The 24,577-nt window shown below is 41.9% G+C and overlaps 3 non-coding genes and 1 pseudogene across 3 annotated transcripts; 2 read left to right on the forward strand and 2 right to left on the reverse strand.

Moving 5' to 3' along the window:
- Positions 1-17,606: 17,606 nt before the first annotated feature.
- Positions 17,607-22,652, forward strand: LOC142385701 (uncharacterized; annotated as a pseudogene).
- trnar-ucg (transfer RNA arginine (anticodon UCG)) lies at positions 18,494-18,566 on the reverse strand. Its single transcript has one exon. It is a non-coding gene; the product is annotated as a tRNA-Arg (tRNA).
- Positions 19,305-19,378, reverse strand: trnai-aau (transfer RNA isoleucine (anticodon AAU)). Its single transcript has one exon. It is a non-coding gene; the product is annotated as a tRNA-Ile (tRNA).
- A 692-nt stretch (positions 22,653-23,344) lies between the features above and the next one.
- Positions 23,345-23,433, forward strand: trnay-gua (transfer RNA tyrosine (anticodon GUA)). Its single transcript is given in 2 exon segments — positions 23,345-23,381; positions 23,398-23,433. It is a non-coding gene; the product is annotated as a tRNA-Tyr (tRNA).
- The last annotated feature ends 1,144 nt before the right edge of the window (positions 23,434-24,577 follow it).

Below are 24,577 nucleotides of genomic sequence, written 5' to 3' on the forward strand. Positions count from 1 at the left end.
ACTTTTTTTAACTAGAAGCCTCTAAATCACAGGAGTACCTTACAACTGCCCAATAGACTGCAATACAAAGTGGGAGAAGCGTGTACTACCCAAAGCTGAGGAGACGGCTCTTTTTAAACTTGCTCTAATATCCACAATTTTTGCCTCAGTAACAAAAATGTTACATCGATCTGACCAGCAAAACCTTGTTGTTCCTACGGTGTCAAAACTTTGACAGATGGAGGTGCAGTTTTTCCACAAAATGTGGAGGATTGGCACAAAGTTTAAGCGCATTTCTCAGCCCAAACTCTCAGAGTATGCTGCAGGTCCTGTCACCATGGCAACATAACTGACAGACAGGAGATGTTCCACCTGACAGCTGCCACAGGTAAATATGATGTTTACATGAATCAGCTGTTCTGGTTTCTGCATTATCATCCAAAACATTCCTGTGGCATATAAAGCTCACCTACCATTTATGTTTCTGCCATATGTGAAACACACATGAATTTACCTTTCATTAAATCTTTCCTCCTGACACTTCAGCTCACTTACAGTTGTTGAAAAATTAACTGCTGCAACTTAAACCATGTTGCTCTCTTAGGGGTAGGTTGGGTACACCCTAACTGTGAGCACTGAGGGCTGTTTGGCCCCTATAGTAGGGCTGTACGATATATTGTTATCATATCTATATCTAGATATGAACATTCAAGATATTAATATAAAAAAGTAACGATATACACTATATAGACGCTGGACAAGCGTTATAAAACACCATCCAGAACACATTTTAATCAAGTGGCTATTCCAAAATTCTATAATGAGTGTAAAATGAACGTTGAATCTGAGCTCCGTGAAATCGATCATTTCGCCACAACCACGGACCTGTGGTCGAGCCGGACAGCCGGATATCGAAATATGAAATTTTGTCCATATCGTTCAGCCCTACCCTATATAAACTTATTCAACTCAATTCAGTTCAAATTACAACAAATGTCATCTCAAAGCCCTTCAATTATACAGTCCAATTACGTCCTGCTCTACCTCCAATTAACATTCAAAACGAGGACCCGGCGCCGATCCAATTAAAACGTCTGCTCCAGAAGACACGCCACCGCGCACACATTTTATGTTAGGCATGTGATAAAAATTTCTACGAACATTTAATTTGGCATGAGCCACTACTCCAAACCACCTCTAACACTTCAGGTCAGCAGTGCACGAGTGAAAATGGCTTCAGCTAGCATCTTGCTCATAACTCCATTAGCTAGTTTATACAGATAATAAGCGAAGTAAAGTCAATCATTTAAAACAACTTACCTGGGCTTCGGTATATCTGGTTTCACATTTTCTGTGGTGACTCCGTAAAACTCGTAGTCTTCTTTTAAAACGGTCCATTTCCATTAATCCAACTGAACAGTACCTCCTCCGCTGTGTTCGGTCTTCATTAAACGCATTTCACCCAGTGACCCCTTCATCTCGTTGCCTGCTGGAGAGCTCTGATTGGCTAAATGGTTGATGGGCCATTAATTAAGTGGGGGGATGGGAGCCACCTGCAACCTCACCGAGAGGTTGAAAAACTGAAAGTTTGTGTGCTCTAAAGAGTTTTAGGTCAGAGTCTAAGTCAAGCAAAAAAAAAAAAAAATATTTAAATAAATAAAAAAAAGGGTAAATTAAAGACATGGTTGGTAATCCTGTTCAGAAACACATTTTGTAATACTGGGTGAAATGGTCCGTCTATCCTGAGAGAAATCTATACAAGATGTATTTAGAAAAAGGGACGAAAATAATCAGACCTCTGTGGCAGCTGCAGGACTGAGAAAAAGCTGACCAATCCGAGATCAGCGTCCCGCTGATCTCGGATTGGTCGCCTACAAAAAAACAATCAGATGCCTCTGCTTTCTGCCCACGCCCAGAGTGGTGTAAAAAGAGAGTGACGACACTCCCATAGACTCCCATAGAAAGAAAGGAATGCGGAAGTCACGTGGGTCACGGAGACGCCCACAGTTAGAGATGCTTAAAGGCTCTAGCATGGTTGCCGCGTCTGCTCGCGCGAGCGGTGTTGATGACGTCGTGAGTTCGTGCCCGCCATAGGACCCTATATAGTGGCGCAAGTCGTTGCGCGCCAGTAGTTGCAATTTTCTCCGTCACAGAGGTGGCGCTGCTACGTGAAGGTTACCTCTACTCTACAACCACGAAAGTGGAGAAGAAAACAATGCCGCTGTCAAGAGCAAGAATACTGTAATTAATGATACTGCTGCAGTTTTCGGATCATTTTAATTTTTTAATTCAGTTAAAAGAGGTAAAGGTTTGAAGCCCCCGGCATCAACAGTCTCTGCCCTCTTCTTTGCCTACACGTATCTGTCCCGTAGCTGCTTCCACACATTCTTACAGAACTCTCCCTCTTTCCCCAAAGTTCTGTCAATCTCTGTGTACCAGTTTTGGGAGTTTACGTGCTCCCTGTGCTGTTTCACTGCAGTTTCCTACAGCTGCCTGTACAAACGCACCTCCTCACTGAGCCTGGTCTCACATCGGTGCATCCGGTTCGTTGTGCTCGGCGCCGCCAAGTTACAAAAATCGACTGGTGCACGACAACGCGCTGCGCCGTCTTTTCAAGGGAAGCGCCAGGCCTGAAACGTCATTTTGACGTCACGGTCCACCACCGCCGTGACAGACGCGGCAACCATGCTACCGCCTTAACTCGAATCTTTTGGGTGATCCGGGCTGATCGGATCATTTCAAGGAGGTGATTCGAGTTATACGGATCACTTGAATCACTTGAGTCACTTATTAAAAAAAAAAAAAAAAAAACCTTTCTGCCGTTAAGTGGCTATGTACCTCGCCTTTTTTTTTGTCCCATTTGTCAATTCATTTTGATAAATCAAAGAGCAGCCTACGGCTACAAGTTCACTCATTTATTTTTGTCAAGTAATAATTCAATGCCATTTTATCTGAAAGCCAGACATGAAATGATTATTTTTCAACGACTGTACAAGATGCATGAAGCCACGCTAACCAAGCCTGTAGTGAGCTACAGAGGCTTCAGCAGACGGGTTGACGACGACAATCCTTGCTGCCGGCAGAATCGAAACTTAAAAAGATCCGAGTTGGCAGTGATCCGCTACTTGCCCGTCTGACCACTGAATCGCTGGCTCTGAGTGACTCAGCGGGTCAGACGGGCAAGTAGCGGATCACTGCCAACTCGGATCTTTTTAAGTTTCGATTCTGCCGCGTGACTCGACTGGCCGTGAGTCACCCAGAGCCGGCATGATTCGCCCGACTCAGCTTGCGAGCGAGCAGAGAGATAGAGCCGAGTGCGCCGCGACCCGCGACTCGCAGAGTGATCCGTTCGAGCAGTACGAGTCAGCGGGGATCCGTCCCGTCCGGACGGATCGCAAGTCAGGACGGATCAGTAGGGGGCATGGCTCACTTAACCAACAACAAACGGGCTCGTGACAAACGGGGCGGGACTAGCTAGCTAGCACCCAACTACACCAGTTCTAACATGATTATTACAATTCTTCCTCTTTATTTTTTTATTATTTATCACACAAATACCAGTCTGTGAAAACTACCAGTCTGTGATTGGCTGGTGGCGTGGCTCATTTATACAACTAGGAGTTGCGAGCGAGCAGAGCCGAATGCGCCGCGACCCGCGACTCGCAGAGTGATCCGTTCGAGCAGTACGAGTCAGCGGGGATCCGTCCCGTCCGGACGGATCGCAAATCAGGACGGATCAGTAGGGGGCATGGCTCACTTAACCAACAACAAACGGGCTCGTGACAAACGGGGCGGGAGTTAGGTTTCGTTTCACTCAGTGTGTGCCTGTGACTGTGTGTTCGTGACTGAACTAGTAGGCAACTAAAGAGGGATATATATATATATATTCCGGTTTCATCATTTCTCTCACGACAAAGGTGCAAGAGCGCTGTAACTGCCATTTGTTGACATAATGAAATGCCGTCTGGCTCAACTTGGGCGTATCTTTTTTTTTTTTTTTTTTTTTTTTTTTTAAGGCGGATCAAATGCATGCCACCATCCGGTCTGCCCGGGTGACGTATTTATCTGGGTTTAAAACCGGATAACCCGGATTTTGTTACAGCTCTACCCACAGTTCCAAACTAGAGACGCTGCTCCGTTAACCTGAATTGCTCGTCAAGAACAATCACTGGTAAGTTAATAAAATAACAGCATTTCAAACGTTTTTTTTACATTTTTAAGCATTAGCTATCAGAAGTATACTCTTAGACATCGTTATTCTTACATTTGGTTAGCATGAAATATCGGTGTTGATGTTAAAAATGTAATGGATTTAGGGACCTAGCTTAAATCTTGGTAACGGGGGCTAACACGAGGTAATTAACGGGATCATTTCACCAAAGTCCGTTAACTTTTTGTTGTCAGGTGACATTATGTAAAGTTGTTTTGATTGTTAGGTTTTAAAACATTACCAAAATGCTACCAATACTGCTAATACAAAAAATGATACTGCTACCATTACTTAAATGCTAGCTGTTTTACTTCTGATGCTACTATAGCAGGGATGTCCAAAGTCAGTCCTCGAGGGCCGCTATCCTGCAGGTTTTAGATGTTGCCCTGCTTCAACACACCTGATTCAGATTAAATGGATCTCTTCAACAGATTGTTAAGTTCTACACAAGCATGTTAATGATGTCTTGAACCTCTAAAACCTGCAGGACGTCGGCCCTCGAGGACCGACTTTGGACATCCCTATACTATAGCTACTACTACAAAAATAATGATAATGAATTTTTTTAGAGGTGCCTTTCAAAGCACTCAATGTCATCTTCCAAAGCACATAAAAAAACAATAGAACATTAACAATAAAAATATGAATACATTTTATTTATTTGTTTAACAGGAACAAAGCTTATAATGCATATAATTTTCCAGATTTAGCTGCAAGCTCCTGCTGGTGGTGGCTGTTCCTGCTGGCGGTGGCTGCTGCTGTTCGCGGAGGCTGTTGGTGTCTGCTGCTGGAAGTGGCTGGTGCTGGCAGAGGCTGCTGCTGCTGGTGGTGGCTGCTGCAATTGGAAGCTGCTAGTGGTGATTGCTCGCCTCACTGATGGCTGCAAGAAGATGCTGCTGGTTGCTGGAGGTTGAGAAGGAATGGAGAGGCCAAGTACATCCATGGCAATAAGCAAAGTATTTGGTAGTGGCATCGATGTTATGGTTTGTGGTGCAGGAGGTTGAGCCTTCTTGGCCTTCTTGTTCTGACTCTTGCTGCCAAGGTAACCTTTACTCTTGTCTTCTCTCCTTTTAGCCCTGATGCACTTTGCTGCAATCCTTAACCTCAGCCTGACATATTTGCAGATGATTTTTCTCTTCACATCATGGCATGATGGAAGGCTGCTATCCAGAAGAATGGCCTCCTCTTTCAGCTGTTCCACTGCATTGGAGCACTCCATGAGAGAATCATCTGTCCTCGAACGAAACAGCTGCTCCACATGCTGGATGACAGTGAAGACCTCATCAGATGGCCGATAAAGTGCACCCTGTTTGAATTCCTTCAACTGCAGCAGAACAGAATTTTCATGTGCATCATCTGCATTTTGCACAAGTGCATCCTTGCACGTCTGACAGAGTGAGCAGCTGAAGACGCACTTCACGATATATCCGGCCAGATGGTACAGAACACAGGAATCTGTTTTTGAGAAGGTGGGTGGTGATGTCAGGTCGACCAGCTGCTCCACTCTCAGACCTTCAGGACTACTGGTATTGGTTTTGGTCTCCAGGAAGTCTGCTAGGTGGTCACAGCTGTCATCCAGGTAACTGCCTGTATGCACTGTGGACAGGAACTGTCCAACAGTGACAGCACGCAGGGCATAGTGGAACTCCACAGGTGTTGGCACGGGATTCCTCTGACGTATGCATCCAAACGTGTTTTCCAGGCAGTCCTGCGTGAACCGGCTTGTGAGGACAAATTTGTGACCCTGACTTAACTGATCTTCCTGGACCTGCAGTATAGTTGTTGTGGCCATAACCAATCCTGTCTGTACCGGCTTCCAGCTGCTCTTTTCCCCTATCTTTAGGCCACGAAAAAGATGGATGCTTTCTTGGAGAAAGCTGATGGCCTTTTCGTACTCACCCATTTTTAAACGAGAGATGGCAGTCACAACATGGCGGGACGACATAAGGTCAAACCAGTGGTCCATCTTCTCAAGGAACCATGATGTGGTGAGGTTTGATTCAGGACGCTGCTCCTCCTGTACCTGGTACTTTAAGGCAGCACTTGTCGACTTACTGAATACGTGCATGGCTGAGCTAACTTTCATTTTGTCAAAGTGGTTAGGTTCCAAAATGCCCCTGGAGAGGTTGGGAGCCAGCTTTAGGGCCATGCCCTCTTGGTAGGACACTAGATCCTTTAAGGGACCAACAGACACCACACTGGACGGTAGGTGCTCTTTGGTCACAACATCTTGTGGAATGGTGATGGTCTGACCACGGACAAGGGCACTCTTCAAGTTCTTGACCAGATGTGGAACATCTGCCATGAAATAGAGCCGCCGGTGTGACTCTATGGGATGTGGAATCCAGGGCTTATCACACGTCACTCCAAAAGCTCGCCACATTGCTCTATTGGGGCTCCCCATGTCACTTGTGACATTAATGACATGAAGCCCTACAGATGCTGCTGCCTCCACTATAGCAATGATGATAGGCTGGTAGACGGCACCATTGGTGGAATTACTGCTGTAGTGGTATGCCACAACTTGCTTCCACCTTGTTGTTACTCCAGCCAGCATGAAGACACAAGCGTGAGTTGCTCTGCCATTGTGGCCAGGCAGTGTAACATTGCCAAATAGCTTTCCTGTCCCCAGATGCAGCTCTACGCTTGGGGTGATGGCCATCTCATCCAAGGTTAGCACACAATCCCTCTCCATTTGATTCATGCTACTAACCTTTAGCTTCAGCATGTCAAAAACCTCCTCCAACACTCCTGGCTTGAGTTTTACATGCTGCATTCGTCTTTGGACAGTGCGGATGTCTGGCAGAGGGATCTTCATGTTTTGCAGGGTTTTGTATCCTGTTGTGCCTGCTGTGAATCGAATTTGAATTGCCTTTTTGATGGTCTTATTTCCCCACCGAATTGCCCCTTTATTCTTTTGGCCGAGTGCATTAATTTGGTCCTGATTGAAAATTGAGGTAAACTTTTGTTGAAGGTTGTTGTTTCTCCTCCTAAGTGCCAAATTTTTATTTTTTTTTGTTGTGTTAGAGCCCTCTCTGCTTTTATCCTCATAAATCTTTCCTTTCTTAATTCCCTCAGCAGGTCCTCCACACTGGCCCTGTCATGAGTGGTCCCTGGCTGACTGGTCCCTGGATGAGTGGTCCCTGGCTGACTGGTCCCTGGCTGACTGGTCCCTGGATGAGTGGCCCCTGGTAGTCTATTGTCTTCATTGTCACCTGATGTATCCCTCTCACTTGCCTCTAACTGCACTTCAATTTCTCCCTCAATATCTGTAATAACAACATATTGTTGGTGTTATATTCCACCTACACTACATCTCTAGAAGTGAAATTGACATGTCTTTTGACGATAGCTTTATTAAAAAAAATACATGAAATGGGAAAAACTGTGGAAAGACTGTGTTCACTAGTATCATACCAAGGTTTGATTTTGTGCAGTAAGTGTGGTCATCAGGTGTTGTAAATTCTGCAGAAGCCATCATCCTCAAAGGTGTTTTCCTCCTCTTGGGCTTGGGGCGATGGATGAAGATGGTTGGGACAGCATCTGGTTTCAACTTCTGTGTGCCTCTTTTTGTGACCATAAACTGGTTGTCCTCAAAGTGTAACTGCCGGGAGGTAATGATGTCATAAGTCGTAGGCTAAATTCAGTTTCCCTTACATACTTTACATTTCTGTTGAACTGTTATTCTTTACATTCAGGTGTACAATGCCCTTTGAAATTTATCATAAAACCTCTGTGGCCATAACTTACTTCACAAAGTTTTCTGTTGTTGTGGTCACTTTTAACCTGAAAGTTTTGCCTGCTGACCATTGCCAACCATCTTTTCCGGCGATCAATATCCTTGGGGAAGCCATACATCCGGATTCCTTTTTCAGAGCGATTGCTGCATCCAAAGGCTGCACAACCAACCATGGTAAATCCACTGATCTAAAAATGATGTAACCATAGCTGTCTTGAACTTGGAAATAATCAAAGATCACCTGTGACACATGCAGGAGCCCTTTTCCAGGCAGTCTTGAGTGAGGTGGCAGTGAGGACATTCTTTCCCTTTTTTCCAGAGCCCTCGTGTGTGTGTGTGTGTTTATGGTTTCATTGCCCCACTTTGTCTGTTAATGGTTTATGTTTAACACACACTGCTGTTATTGTTCTAGTTTGTTCTTATTGATAAATAATATATTATTTATAGTAATAACAATAATACAGTTTTATTATTCTTATTTTTTTCTTGCACACACACACATTTGTTCTTGTTTCAATAATTTTTCAATAAAAATCTTGTTTATTGAACAACTTTTGTACAAGTCATACCTATTCCAGTCCATCAGCTCTAACATAAATTGTAAGTGTGAATAGTTTGTAGAGTAGCTTGTAGAGTTAGATTTATTACTATTGACTGATCATATTCAAGCATATTAGTTTGATCTGGTACATGGCTCCATCTTAAAATCTTAACCGTTCTGATGCCTGTCCTACAAATATAACTAAATGTCTTTTAGTCTCCTACGTGTTCTTTCAAAAAACTAAAGTTGGTAATAAAGATAAAAAGTACTTTGGAAAAGCATTTATTTCACAAAACAGGAAAGTGCTGAGAGTGCTCAGTCCAATAATAGTAAAAAATAAATGGTAACTTGTTTTTCTATTTACAAATGCAGAAACAACGAACCGTTATGAAGTTAGCATCACTCACGTAAGTGAAGCTAAACTAGCTAAGCTAACATGAACTTTTCCCTCCAAAAGTTTATTAATTTTTATCATTATTAAAATATCATTAATTCACTTTCAATTGTCAACCCCACAGTTCAAAAGCATAATGACACTAACATACAACATACATTTACTTTGACTTTGATATTTACCATGCAATAGCACACGCTGTACCATACGAGACAATGACAGCTTGCGGTTTGTTTGGAACTCCGGAGGCTTACATGAACCACGTGACAGCGCTAGCGGCGACTTCAAAGCGTGTCGCAACTCTGTATTATTCTATAGCTCTGCCCACGCCCCCCTCTGCCGGCTTCCTGCTCCATGTGCGCATGCGGTTCTACCGGCTTTGGATGAAGCACTGACGGAATGGGGAGGGGGGGGGTGGAGCTTTGAGGAGTGGACACTTTCGAATCTTGCTAGCTCTCTTGCTAGCTCTCTAGGATTACCTACCATAGCTTTAAGGAAACTAACTCAACTAATAAAATTACATTTAAACCACGTATTGCAAAATTATAATTTTATTTTTTTTTTATTTATTCATGTCCTTATTGTGCAAGCTTCTGTCAAAACTGTCACTATTTTTTTTTTTTTGGAGGGGGGGGTCCATGACAAATTGCTCCCGGGTGGGAAGTGATCTATGATCTGTGAAGGATCTCTAAAATTAAACTGATAAGTGAAAAATGACACAAGTGACATGAATCCACCACACCAATTTACTGGCTGAATTAAGTAAAAAGTAAAAATGAAAGTAAAAATACTAAAACAATTTGAATAATGATGCTTTAATGAAGATATCTGCATCAGCTGAAATACAATAGGTGAATCATCATACATTACATTGGTTAGAATTCTGATTAATTATGACAGTTAATTTAGTCATAATACGCCAAAGTGTTGAAAAAACTTGTGCTCATAACTTATTATTATTCCTATTTTTGTTATGACATTGCTTTTAAGCTAGCTGGCCAGTAAGGATTTTGATGGATGTTTATGTTTCTCCATATGGCAGATGCTTTTATCCCAAGCAACTTACACTCATATCCCAGGTAGGTAGGTTGTGTGAGGGGGTCTTGCTTAAGGACCCCTACTGGAGGTAGTACCTTTCATGCAGGGTCAGAATTCAAACCCAGATGACCTGACATGAAAGGTGGTCAATCTTACCACTACACTATCCAGTCACTTAGCCATGTAGGTGTTTTGAGGCAGCACAAATTGTTGCAGTGCATGAGGAGTTTGCAGTATTTGCTTTATGGGCAATATGGAACCCTTAGATATTTCAGTCGTTATATGTAATTCAGGTGCCAGAAAGTCAACAAAACAATTAAATAAATGATACTTTGAAAAACAGGACCAGAAGATAGATGGTGTTTTTTCTCTTCACATTTTTCTTGTTATAAACAGGAATTGGCTTCTTTGTTCTTGGTCTTACATGTATGGCATGTGAGTTGTATGACCATTTGTACAGTTTTAAAGAATATTCACCACTAATGACACTGTCTCCAGCCTCATTGATCCTATGTATTATGTTGGTACTGAAAACATCAGAAGATCTTCCCCTCAAAAAAACCTCCTAAAAGTAACATGCCCTCTAGTGAAGTCAGTTTTCTAAATAAAGTGTTGACATTTTATTTGTTGTCTGATTCCATTTGAAGTTGGTATCATGAAGAAGTTAATGGGAAATAAGTCAACGATCAAATGAACAACTTATCAAATAACCAAACATAAAAATTTGAGCCGTTTCAGCTTTCAGCCTTTCACAAAGGGTAAAGATTTCAGTAACTTTTAATGAGTAGAGTTTTGTTGTTATCCTGACCAAGGTTCAGGGTTAAATGATAAAATCTATAGGATTGTGTTGAAATATGAGGCCTGAAAAATTTGTTCACTTCACTTCACTTTGGTTAACTTCAGATCTTCTCTTTACTTCACTTTTGAATTGAGTCAAAATGGCTGACTTCCTATTTGATTTGTCATATGGCTCCAGGATGTCTTCTTTTTTTTTTGTGGGTTGGCAATGCCTGGAATTGGCATGCCCAGGCACACACATTCTCAAGCCACCCAATGCACACTGCAGCTGTCAGATGTCTTTATTACTTGGCATAATGCACACCTGAATTTTCCAGACAAGCAAACTGCCTTTTGTTAATCAGATTTGTCTTCTAGTGGAAGGGTTGCACAGCACATCCAAGTAGTTTCTATCCCTTTGGCAGATCTTGAAACCATCTGTAGCTAGTTTGGTCTCCAGGTTACTTGCCATCCCTTCAGCAGGTTCTGTAGATGCTGCAGACAACCGTTGACGTAGAAACATATTTCAACACTGTGACAGATGTCCTGGCTGGCTGGAAAAAGCAACACACTTATGGAGAGTAAAGATTTTGCAAGTTTTGTTCTGCTGAACAGGAAGATCGAGTTCATGAACTTGATGTTACAGGCACTTTGCTAGACCTTGCCATTAGTTCTAACCTATGCAGTGGCAACAGAGGACCCATGTCTGATCAAATAATCAGATCAGCATTATAAGAATAATTCAGATGGGTCAGTTGAGCTCTGCTGATTGGCAAAATAGCCAAACCTTGTAGAAGTTATTAACTCCCCTGGAGCTGACAGATGGGGTACCTGTACTGAGACAGGCCTGTGAAAACATCCTGATTGGGGAACTACTTTTTTGGGTTGGACACCTGGATCTGAAATGTCCAGTTGAAGGCACTCAAACAGTTTGTATCCTTGGTGTGAAAGGTCCTGCAGCATCCTCTTTACATCTCTGAGACAAGAATAATGGTGCAGTTGTTCAAGAGAGCAGCTGACCATCCACTGGGTGACGTGTATGACTCTGTGGAGCTCTTCCCCTCTGTGCAGCTGGAGAACTTTGCACAAAGGCAGTAGGCCAGGACGCACTCTACTGCGCAGTGGTAGGAAGACACCAGCAGTTTCTCCGGGATTTTGTTAGAATCTCTTTTGGCCCTTTTTCAGGAGTTCAGCAGAGGGCCTTACCTAGTTTAGTTCCTCCCTGATGTTGACTCCCAAGAAGCAGAAGTGTGAGACCCTCTTCACACAGTCATCGTTGATGATGAGGGGCTATATGTTGTTTGCATTCTTCATGAAGTCCACAACAAGCTCCTTGGTCTTTGCTGTGTTGAGGAACATGTTTTTGTCCCAACACCACTCTGTCAGCCGCTCCACCTCATTCCTATAAGCAGACTCATCTCCATGAGAGGTGAGGCTTACAATTTTTGTATTGTCAGCAAACTTAATGATGATGTTACTGTTGGGGGCAGGAGTGCAGTCATGAGAGGAGATGATGGTGTTAAAGGCAGAGCTGAAGTCTATAAAGTGCAGCTGAGCATAGCACTCCTCCTGCTCCTGTAGGGTAACAGAAATGGATCAAACATGGGATAAATTAATGACATGATGTGGTTCTTGATTAGCTTCTCAAAGCACTTCATTACCATAGGGGTCCGTGCTTATGGCCTGTAGTCATTGGCTGTTAGTAATGGCTAGTTTTTCAGGCAGGTGGACGATGACAGAGGTCTTCAGGCAGGGTGGGAAAGTGGACTGGGACAGAGACTGGTTGAATATCCTGGTTAAGATGCCAGCCAGTTGGTCTGCACATTCCTTCAGCATGCATTCTTAGATACCATCAGGTCCAGCTGCCTTCCATGGGCTGACATCCTGCAGCATGCGCCTCACCTTGTATTCCTCCACTGTGAAGATGGGGCTGATGTTGCTTTCTGGGTGAGGTCTGGCCACCTCTGGTGGTTTTGCCTCAAGCCTGGCAAAGATGTGATATGTCACCTCCCACAACTCCAAAATTGGTCCTGTAGTTGGCAATACGCTGGACACCTGTCCACACCTGCCTGTTGTTGTTGCTCTCCAGGTGGTCCTCAGTCATCCTTATCTAGTCTGACTTAGCCTATCAGATACCTTCACAGGCATTTGGCTATGCACATTCAACTGGTCAAAATAACGTGGTTCTGCTGTTGATGCATTGATGGGCACATTCTCACTCCTTTGGTTGACCTTATGCAGCAAGTGAGATGTTTGAACTTGCAAAGTTGAAACAACTTCTTCAGGTCACAGGGAGAGGAAATAGTAACAGTTAGATAGTGTTCTGACTCACAATAAGAATGTTATGCCTTTTTTTTCATCTGGGGTCTACGTAAAGGAATATAGTAGGGCATTTCAGAGGAAGGTTTATGATTCATATCACCACTACCACCACACACAACATTCAAAGCACAAAAACGTTAGTGCCAGATGATTCCATTTCATCATGTTCAGAGATACCAAATAACACAGTCTAACCCAAGGTTACATATTTAATTTTTACAATTTCAAAAAAATGAATTGTCAAAAAATATTATAACTTGTTTAACTCTAGGACTTTTTGTGGGCAGCTAACTGTCACCTATTGAATCAATTTTGTCTAACCTATTTAGGCAGCTAGTATCAGTGCTATGCATAATTTAATTCAGTAAAACCTTGTGTTTAAGTCCAGATAATTCCATTTTTTCCCAAGATTATCATATCATGACAGATGTCATTTAAGATAATTTGACACGTCAACTGAACATAAACAACTAAAGCAAACAGTGCAACAAAGCGACAAAATTGTACTGATATGATGCAGAAGGACAACCATATTATCATATTCAAAATATGCAACAATCTATAGATAATGCAAATTATATTACAAAACTAAAAAAAAAAAATGATGTTCACAAAAATGCGAGGTATTATAGTATAGTTTTGCTTCATATCAGACTGGATTCAGGACCATCCTGACATTTTTCATTCAAACTGCTACATGATTGACATTCGGATGGGCCACTCAATGCAGTCTGTTTTAATTCAATCTAACCAAGCAGAGCAGAGCTGCTAATTCCTTCCTGAGAAACTTGGCATGTTAAGCAACTGTCTGCATTTTTCCAATGCATACTACTACTACAGACATGCCTGATTGAATCTTCATTATTTCCAGTTACGGAGTGACGTTTCAATGAAATCCATTACTCAGAGAGAGTCTCTTCACTGGTGAGTAATGTAGAGTCAGGAAACTTTGATAACAGTTTAACTTTAGGTAAATAGGAAGCAAGAATGTCTAATAGCCGCTAGGCTAACGGTTACAATGTAAAACCCCATAGACGTATGCTAACACAATTAGCATATTGTTAGTGTCGAAAATGGGGTCACTAACATGCATTTCAGTGGACTAGAATATAATTAAATGCACCTGGTAAAAGTTTATACTGTTTAACTACTCTGTTTTAGTTAATAACATATTTCAAATGAAGAGCTGAATGTTTAATTTAATGTATTTTACTCTCTTGCTTTGGTGTTTATTTTAATATACATTCTCTTTCCAATTCAACTAATGTTAGGTACAGTAAGTATTTTCTTTTTGTAAAATTATTTTCCGTTAAATGTCCAATCTTCTCAGGAGCCATTGCAGCCGCAGCTGAGCAGAGTCCCTCTGTTTCTGTACAGTAGTGATCCTATGTCTGACGTAGTCCTTTACACCTCTCCACAACCGGGCCCTTAGCATGTGTGACTCAGCCTCGGGGCACTGAACATAGTTTTTCTGAGGCACCCTGCCTTCTTTAATGAAATTCATCAGGTGTTTTATCTATGGCTTGAACATCTTCTTCATCCGATTTAAGTCTGGCTTTGGTGGCCCTTAATTTGTCAGAGTGTAGTTGTATTGCAGCTTGTTTTTACTATATAATGGTTGACCTGCAGCTCCACAGCTTGTACTGGAAACTTTGATGTTGGATGTTAGCTTCTTGTCCTCCTGCAAGCTGCTGTCTCACTCCAGACTCCTTGTAGGTGTCTTCATACATCATGCTATTGTTGTGTCGCAGGACTTGGATTTGATTTAGATTTTTTTTCAGGGCCAAAAATTTGTCTAGCTTCATCTTCATCTAGGTCAATCAGTTGAAACAATTCAAACTATATAGTTTGTGCATGAATGTTGAATTGTTTCAACTGATTGACCTAGATGAAGATGAAGCCAGAAAAATTATATATATATATATATATATATGTATATATATATATATATATATATATATATATATATATATATGTATGCAAAGTAGACACAGTCCTTAACAATCATTCACAGGAATGTGAAATTTAGAATTTAACATCTGTAACCCTCTGATGTTATAATGTACCAAGTAGTTTATTTGGTAAGAGTTCATGTTTGTTTTTTTTTCTTTCTGATGGGTTAGGAATTTAATATTTCAATACTGTCATACTTCACTGGTAGTGACAGCTTTGTGGACTTCATATTGACAGTTGACAGATTTCAGATAGTAATACTTACAGGATATCAGTTTTAAATGTTTTATTTGCTTTCTTGCAAATAGACTAATGAGGGAATAATTGACATTTAGATATGGAACAGTTGCGTTGATCATTTTTACTTCTGAGCCCTGAAAGTGGGATTCTGGGTATAAAAATGGTTGTAACTCATGAAAAGTGTAAATACATAAAAAACATAACTACAAACATATTAAACATTCACATAGTGAGTCATAACCTTTTAAGAAGCATAGAATTTGGAAAAAAAGGAGTTTCACTTATTACTTGTATAAAAAAAAAACTTGTATCTGTAGATGAAAATGATTAACATTTACTAAATGAAAAGATTTATGCCTCAGGTATTATTGCTCATTCTTAGTTAACAATTTTTAATGTTGGAAATACCTTAATTATTAAATAGTAATTAATACAAATATTAATCATTCATTTTCCTGTTGAAAGAATGAAAATATTACTTCTAAGAATATTCAAAAGGATTTAAGAACTATAAAAGTTTGGCACAAAACTGCTAATTTCCTGAGCTATTGAGCTACGGACAAGTATAAGGGATCTGAGTGCAATCTGAGAACCGCCTGATGGGGGAGCCAGAGAGCGAAATCTGTGCAATATGAGAACCGCATGATGGGGGAGCCAGAGAGTAAAATCTGTGTGAAACTTTAGGGGTGAAAAATTCACACTTAGGACATTCTGAGGTCTTGAGAAAATTAGAGGATAGCATCTATATAACCTAAGGAGGTCATCTAGAGGGAAACAAAGTGAGGACCGGTCAAAATGTCCTCACTTTGTCAAAATGACCTCACTCTGTCGGTTAAAAACTTGAGCTGGTCCTTACTCAGCAGTAAGTGCAAGAACGCACACACGCACGTACACGGACACACACACATACACTCACACAGTCGGCTGACACGGTGACACGGACTAGCGCCTCTCGCACGCGCGCATGAAACTACAGTTTTTGTCAGAAGAGCTGTCATTTCACATCGTTAGGCCTATATGACCGCTTATATGACGACATTGAGAAACTTTTGCTACATCGTGAAATTGCCGACATCTTTAATGAACTTACCTGAGCAGAAGCGTTTGACTCCATCCTGTTTTTCCTCCATCAGTACCAACGTGTGCCCGCTGAGTGTCGTTGGCGCTCAGATCCCGGCCGGCAGAAATTGCTGCTCCTTGATTGGATGGTTGGTTGGCGCGTGGGTGGGCACCGGGTTGATTGGCAAGTCAGTAAGCAACGTGCTGATTGGCTATTCACTCAGGCGTCAAAACAGGGTCAAAATTCGTACTCGTAACTTGAGTTTTGTAAACTTGTAACTTCAGGGTCGTACTTGAAGGTTTTAGTTTTACACATGCACAAAATGTTTTTACAACTTCAAAACTTTGTTACACATAGACAAACTATTTTTACAACTTCAAAACTTTGTTACACATAAACAAACTATTTTTACAACTTCAAAATTTTGTTACACATGCACAAAATGTTTTTACAACTTCAAAACTTTGTTACACATACGCAAACTATTTTTACAACTTCAAAACTTTGTTACACATGCACAAAATGTTTTTTACATAGACACAACATACTTTTACAACTTCAAAACTTTATTACACGTTTGAACATCATTGTACAAGTACAAAATCTTTCTGACCCTTATTTGATCCCACAAACATCGCCATGAAGAAGATGGAACTCACAGGAAATCATACACATGTGCTGGTCCTTTGGGGAGGTAACCCATATGTCAAGTCCACTTCCACTTTCATCCTCTGATAAGGTTCAAACATGAATCCCAAATCCTTTTAGGTGCCCCTTTCAGTCTTAATGTGTGACAACAGAAAGAAAGCTCATTTTACCCAGTCTCACTTGTTACTGACATTTTGAAGAACTTCAGTTTCTTCTACTGCCAGAGATAAAGGGGACCTTGGTCAGAAATCATTTTTATATGTGGAACTACAGAGAGTCCTTAATAAAGCTTATATGTTAATGTCACACACAACTAAAGAGTCCCTTCAGGGTCACAGAATAAACAGTGAAACAGCACATGCAAAAAAAATGGATGTTACCACTGTGACAGTGGCAGCTGGCTGGCAAGCTATCTTTTCCAAGGCTCATGTTTGTTTTTGGCCGTTACTCTTTGGGGTTTTGTAAATGCAGGTCATGTATATGGCTGAGGACAGCGAGATGCTATGGTGGTCAGTCAGTAGGTCTAACATTTGTACACTATGACTAAGAGGGCAAACCATTAATACTGCACTGTTTAAAGCCTTGATGCAATGAATCCTAAGAAAATCATCCCAGTGGAGATGTATTGTCGCAAATCGCGGGTTATTCCTCCCTACAACCAACAGGTTTGAGACAAGCGAAGTAGAGGAGGCGCTGATCAAAGTCATGAGAGGCGAGGAAGAAGACGAAGCTATGCATGCGGATATAGTGGCAGCAATCGAGGCGGAATCGGACGCAGTTCTGACTAACTTCGGTACTGAAGATCTGGGTAAAGTGGTGCTAATAACTATCAAAGCAGCAGTGCCAGCAATAGTCAAAGCGGTGCAGAAGAAAATTTGCGCATCGGTGGATTGCTACAAGCTCGAGAAAAGTATACTGGAAAGCAGATACAGAGAAGATGAACTTGAGCAGTACAGCCGGAAAGAAAATGTCCGTATCAATGGGACTGAGGAAACTAATGATGAGACGGAGGACCAACTCGTGGAGAAAGTGTGTCAACTTGCTGCAGCGGCAGGTGCAGCCATCACCGAGAGTGACATCTCCACGGCGCATCGCGTGGGGGACGCAAAAAAGCAAAGCATGAACAGACCAACTATTGTAAGATTCGTGAGCAGGAGGAAAAAAGCTGAACTGATGAGGAATAAAGCGAAACTGAGCGAAAAGGAAAAGTACAAGGATATCTTCATCAGTGATGACCTCACACGCTTGAGGTATAAGCTCTTTTGGTATGCCAAGGAGAAATGTCAACACACGTTTATCAGGGAAGGCAGAATCATCTGCAAGATCGATGGCCGATACTTTTTTTATAGCTTGAGTGTCAGCAGTATGGGGAAGCCAAGATCAGTGCGTAACATCAGCTTAACTTTGGATTTTTTTACCAGTAACAGACTGGTAAAATCCTCCGACTTTAATGGCATGCCATTCAGAGGATTTCTGACATGGAGTACAACTAGCAAAGTACTTACCAGCTTTCACTATGTGTTTATTTGGTTAGTACTCACTACAGTGCTCTTGATTTCTGTACATATATGACAGCATACAACTAAACAAGACAACCACGAAGGGACTCGAACCCTCAATCTTCTGATCCGAAGTCAGACGCCTTGTCCGTTAGGCCACATGGTCTCACCTGAGTCATCAGGCCGGTACAGGGGTGGTGTGCTGCCAAGTCTGAAACAGCCAGGAATAAAATTGTACCTCCAAGTCTGAGGCTCTGATCCTCAGTTGGAAAAGGGTCGAGGGCCCTCTTCTTGCTTAGAACCAGTTGCTGCCTCAAGTGGAAGAGTTTAGGGATCAGACCATTTTGACCACGACTGGAGGAGCTCGTTCTACCAGTCGATCTTCCTTCCAACGCTCACCTCTGGTCACTCCTTATGAGTGGTGACTAAATGAATGAGATTGCGAATGCATAAGGGCTGAAATCATCTTCCACTCTGTGGTGATTAGGCTCACCCTCTTGGATCAGGGTGATAAGCGTAGTCATCTGGAATACGCTGAGAATACAGTCTCTGCCACTCTTCTTTGAATGAAGCCAGATCAGGCGGTATGGGCATCTGGTCAGAATATCATGTAGATTCCCCCCAGGGGAGATATTTTGGATCAGTTGCACGGTAAGGAGGCCTGAGGGAAGGTCCAGGACTCACAAGAAATAAACCATGCTGGTCTTGCATTGGTATTTCTGTGTGTCCACCTGAGAAGAGGTGTAGATTATGTCCTGTGAGAATCAGGGCTAGGGATGTCTGCTCACATTGCTTCCCCTGTGATCCGTTCCAGGACAAGCAGCATCAAATATATTGATATATCTTTAAAAGTCATGTGTTACGGAAGGGTGCCTTTCACATGTGCTGTTGTTGCTGATGTTCGTGGACAGCATGGGAATTGAACCCATGACCTTGGCTTTATTAGCACCACACTCTGACCAGCTGAGCTAACCAACCAGTTTTTGAGTTTCCCAAGGAGCAAATTTGTGCCAGAATAAGTGCTCTCAGTGTTTTCTCTGTTACCTAATTAAGTCACACAAACATTCTATACAGCTTGCCTTTGGTATTGCGGATTTGGATGTTATCAGCAGGTGAGTTGAAAAACTTTTACTTCTTAAAAAACTGCTTTCAATGCAATTATTTTACCATTTGTTATATGCTGCAATGACTTGACGTGATAGAACTTACTTATTCAAGTCTCTCATCTTTTTGTATAGCTTGAGTGTAGGCAGTATGGGGAAGCCAAGATCATTGCGCAACATCAGCTTAACTTTGAATTTTTTATCAGTAACAGACTGGTAAAATCCTCCGACTTTAATGGCATTCCATTCAGAGGATTTCTGACATGGAGTATAACTAGAAAAGTACTTACCAGCTTTCACCATGTGTTTATTTGGTTAGTACTCAGTACAGTGCTCTTGATTTCTGTACAGTAATGACAGCATACAACTAAACAAGACAACCACGAAGGGACTCAAACCCTCAATCTTCTGATCCAAAGTCAGACGCCTTGTCCGTTAGGCCACATGGTCTCACCTGAGTCATCCGGCCGGTACAGGGGTGGTCTCCTGCCAAGTCTGAAATAGTCAGGAATAAAATTGTACCTCCAAGTCTGAGGCTCTGATCCTCAGTTGGAAAAGGGTTGAGGGCCCTCTTCTTGCTTAGAACCAGTTGCTGCCTCAAGTGGAAGAGTTTAGGGATCAGACCATTTTGACCACGACTGGAGGATCTCGTTCTACCAGTCGATCTTCCTTCCAACGCTCACCTCTGGTCACTCCTTATGAGTGGTGACTAAATGAATGAGATTGCGAATGCATAAGGGATGAAATCATCTTTCACTCTGTGGTGATTAGGCTCACCCTCTTGGATCAGGGTGATAAGCGTAGTCATCTGGAATACGCTGAGAATACAGTCTCTGCCGCTCTTCTTTGAATGAAGCCAGATCAGGCGGTATGGGCATCTGGTCAGAATATCATGTAGATTCCCCCCAGGGGAGATATTTTGGATCAGTTGCACGGTAAGGAGGCCTGAGGGAAGGTCCAGGACTCACAAGAAATAAACCATGCTGGTCTTGAATTGTTATTTCTGTGTGTCCACCCGAGAAGAGGTGTAGATTATGTCCTGTGAGAAACGGGGCTAGGGATGTCTGCTCACATTGCTTCCCCTGTGATCCGTTCCAGGACAAGCAGCATCAAATATATTGATATCTTTAAAAGGCATGTCTTATGTGCTGTTTTTGCGGATGTTCGTTGCAAGTATGGGAATTCAACCCATGACCTTGGCATTATTAGCACCACGCTCTGACCAGCTGAGCTAACCGGAAACCAAAAACTCTCCCGTTACTTGTGGTACCAGAGCTAGCGGCACCTAATTTGCTCATTCAAGCTGTACAGAAAATGCGAACCTTCAATAAGGACATGCCAGTGGGAAAATTCATCCTTCTATATCCAGACCGATCGGAAGTGGTCAGTGTGCCTGGATCAGAAAGGCCATTTAAATTGTCTGAGTACAAAAAGGAACTTGGAAGGCCATACAACAGGATCACCTTTTTCCTTTGCATGAAAGATGGATTTTAGAGGAGGTTTGTGGATCTCATTTTTAAATATTTTGACATTTTGGATACTCTACTGAAGTATTTATCTACATGAGCTGTTATTTGTTTGATTTTACAGTAGTGGATGATACCTCAGTATCATCTGATTCAGAAATTGTTATTGCCTCAAAAAGCACAGCGGAATTCAATCGCGCTGACACAGTGGTACATCAATTATCATTTATTTTAATACTTATTTACGTATAAATGTATTTATTTGTTTATCTATGACAATACTAACAGCCTTTCACCATTGAGATATATAAACACTGTATGTGGTAAGGGAACAGTTATGGAAGCTGCTACAAATTGTTGATAAATGTATGCCTGTCCCCCTCAGGTTTTTGAACCACAAAAACAAAGTACTCCCAAGCACAAACCTGGAGATGAAAGGTTGGTACATTTAGGGATCTAATCTTTGTCACAGTCAAAGAATTTGAATGAGAGGTCCTTTCTAGTGGTAATCAACCAGTCGGAATCTTGCCTGTATTTACATTACTAGATGACTATTGTAGGCCTGAAGAACAGTATAAATAAATGTAATAATTTATTATTATTTTTATTATTATCATGTTTTAGAGATGAACCAGGACATTCATCAGCGATTTGGCCTGGATAGGCAATTGGGCCCACTGTTGTCATATCAGATGCTGAGGATGTGGATCCATCTGAAACACATTCCGACCAGACTTGCTACAGGTAAAAAAAAATGATGACTTGCATACTTTCAATTTTATTCATGGGGAAGAAATTTGTGTGTAAGATGGTTCAACATGAATTTTTTATTTCGAAACAGAAAATACACAGACCTGTATTCACCAGGTGTTGAGGAAGAGGATGAGGAGCTGGCAGACAATGTGGAGGATATCCAACACACAGCAGTGTAAAATTAGCTTTTGAGTGTGGCATTCAAGTTTTTCACTGTACTATATTGCTGGTATTTAAATAAAAGTGTGCACTCTATGGGATATCGATTAATTAAATCACTTTTGGTCATTACAGGGAGGAGATGGGAAGTACACTGCCTGACATTATTGCCAACCTGTCGCTTCCGATTGATAAAAAAAAAGTCAGCAGGTTCAACATTACAAGGGCCAATGTATGGGATGGAGCCGTCAGAGGTTTTAAGCGTTCAACGTACTCTGAAGCCTGTGACATGCTCGTCAGATTCACGGATGATGCTGGCGTTTTTGAGGAGGGGATTGACACTGGTGGTCCACGGCGGGAATTTTTAACTCTCCTCATGAAACAACTGAAAGACCGGCCCATTTTTGATGGACCAGAAGGTCATCGGTTCTTGGTGTACAATGCAAATGGTATGCATAGGTTTTTGTGGTGTGCCATACTAATGGTTGGTTTAAGATCATCAAACATGTATATGACACAGCAAATGTTTTTTTTCCACTATCTTAAAGTATATAATGTATTGCATGTTTTTATTTTGCAATGTGAATTCATTCACAGCTGTTAGGGAGGATGAATACTTCCTGGCAGGAAAGATGATTGCGGTGTCAATTGTACATGAGGGGTCCAGGACCCCATTTCCTGTCGGAAGACTTTGTTCAATATCTTGCAGGCCAGCCCTCATTCAAATCAACAATTGATGTTATAACAGATGAAGAAATAGGGAAAGCCTGAATTTGTTTGCATCGCTGAAAAAAGATCCGACTTTCAACTTAGATTTCTTAAACTTTTAAAAAAATTATTTTGTCTACAGGCCTCTGTCCCGTATCAAAGGTCTGAAAGAATCAAACAGCACAAATGCAGAAGGTCTGCCCATTTAAAGAGCATAAAAGGGGTCAAAGTATCAAACAGGCCCCAATGAGAAATAGTGCCTTTTTAATGAGTCGAGTGTTCTGTGTTTTTTAGCTCTTCTAAAGGGAGGGTTTTCACACACCGCCACACCCAAAGTATAAATATCCTAACAACATAAGATGAAAATCGTGTGCCAAATGAATGGGTGGATAGACCTGACAAAAAAAGAACCAAACAAAAAGGCTGGACTTTTGCGCTGGACAATGTGAGGGTATATTGAGGATCAACATCTGTGTTGGACGATGTGGAGACTTTCCCAGATAGATGCCAGATATGTTTCTGTAACGACTAAATGCATGATAGAAACTGAGGCTGATTTGATCTGAAACGCATCTGAAACTGATGGTTTGTCATCACTTTTTGTGTTTATTTAACTGATAAACAGGCCCAAGCCCCTGGCTCCCTTCCATAACTCATTTGGTACAGCAGAGAATTGCAGGTGTCCCATGATACGCATCTTAAGCCTGGTTACATGCATTCATACAGGATTCATGAAAAGGATGTTGGCTTTGCTCCCTTCGATAGCTCAGTTGGTAGAGCGGAGGACTGTAGGTGCCCAATAACAGTTATCCTTAGGTCGCTGGTTCAATTCCGGCTCGAAGGATGTGCCAAGCTTTTGTATACAGAGGCTCTTTTGGCCAACTCCGTCAATCCTTTCAAAGCTTTTGGAATATGCTGTTTTACGAAAGACTGTTCCACTCTCTATCAGATTTGCTAAGGGCTAGTGGTGCAATGGATAAAGCGTCTGACTACGGATCAGCAGAATCTAGGTTCAACTCCTGGCTAGCTCGACACGCTGTTTTTAGTCTCCCACTGCTTTAGAACAGGATCGATTTAAACCTTCTGCTCCCTGGGTATCCCAGCTCACTTACGCCCCAAAAATACCTCACAGTGTGTCGTCTTGCAACACATGTGGCTGACCCCACACCGTAAGGAAAGCTCGTCTTCCTCTTTATCTCTGCTGTCAATGATTTTGCTCCAAACACAAAAAAAAAAAAAACATGCCTGCCAGCCACATGCCGCAGAGCTACATATGCTATCCTTGGGATACGAAGGTGTTTCGGATCACATCAAAGCCACACACGACAAAAACCCACAACCGGCTGTGATCGTATAGTGGTTAGTACTCTGCGTTGTGGTTGCAGCAACCCCGGTTCGAATCCGGGTCACGGCAACCCCCCGACTGAATTTGTTTGCATCACTGAAAAAAGATCCCACTTTCAACTTGGATTTCTCAAACTTTTAAAAAAATAATTTTGTCTACAGGCCTCTGTCCCGTATCAAAGGTCTGAAAGAATCAAACACCACAAATGCAGAAGGTCTGCCCATTTAAAGAGCATAAAAGGGGTCAAAGTATCAAACAGGCCCCAATGAGAAATAGTGCCTTTTTAATGAGTCGCCAAGGCCGCATATGTTCTGTGTTTTTTAGCTCTTCTAAAGGGAGGGTTTTCACACACCGCCACACCCAAAGTATAAACATCCTAACAACAGAAGATGAAAATCATGTGCCAAAAGAATGGATGGATAGACCTGACAAAAAAAGAACCAAACAAAAAGGCTGGACTTTTGCGCTGGACAATGTGAGGGTATATTGAGCATCAACATCTGTGTTGGACGATGTGGAGACTTTCCCAGATAGATGCCAGATATGTTTTTGTAAGGACTAAATGCATGATAGAAACTGAGGCTGATTTGATCTGAAACGCATCTGAAACTGATGGTTTCTCATCACTTTTTGTGTTTATTTA

Source organism: Odontesthes bonariensis, chromosome 8, assembly GCF_027942865.1.
Source record: "Odontesthes bonariensis isolate fOdoBon6 chromosome 8, fOdoBon6.hap1, whole genome shotgun sequence".
Classification (NCBI taxonomy): domain Eukaryota; kingdom Metazoa; phylum Chordata; class Actinopteri; order Atheriniformes; family Atherinopsidae; genus Odontesthes; species Odontesthes bonariensis.